Source organism: Brassica oleracea, chromosome C2, assembly GCF_000695525.1.
Source record: "Brassica oleracea var. oleracea cultivar TO1000 chromosome C2, BOL, whole genome shotgun sequence".
NCBI lineage: Eukaryota > Viridiplantae > Streptophyta > Magnoliopsida > Brassicales > Brassicaceae > Brassica > Brassica oleracea.
The window spans coordinates 51,654,974-51,655,591 of NC_027749.1; positions in this window are offsets into that span (position 1 = coordinate 51,654,974).

Here is a 618-nt window from a genome sequence, read left to right on the forward strand (position 1 = left end):
GATAATTGTTTACAAAATTATTTTTGATGGTGTGTTATTTTTTTCTTTTTGGTTTTCTATTAAATATTTAATTTATCTAAATTTGAATTTGGTCAGGAAAAGGATAACCTTTGATTATTTCATTCATTTTTTCCTTGGCTTGAATTTGATGAAGTAGAAAATATTTATTGCAATAATAATTGTTTTATACTATAAACAAAAAATATTTCACAACAATTGTTTTATCCTTTGTGGAATAGAAAACTCACAACAAATCACTATCATTTTACCAATAAAGTTAACCTACTGTTAAATGTCTTGAAGTTAATATTGAGAATTTTGTATACGTTTAACAAAGACAAATAGCTCATGCATTTGTTTGTTTTACGTTATCTTCTGATTATTTTCTTTTATAAGTGAAAAGAATAAAAACAGTTAGTACATTATTTAAAATCTCACTTTGGTGTTTAGAAAGGTTTTGAGAGAGAAGTACAATGTTCTTTATAAATTTGCTTAGATGATTAGGAATGAAAGCACGATATCAAATGTCTCCGTGAATTTGATTCCCTTCGTCTCCACTTCCAATTTAAAACACGCATACTTGTAGACCATAGTGATCAACTTAATGGCTAAGTGCAG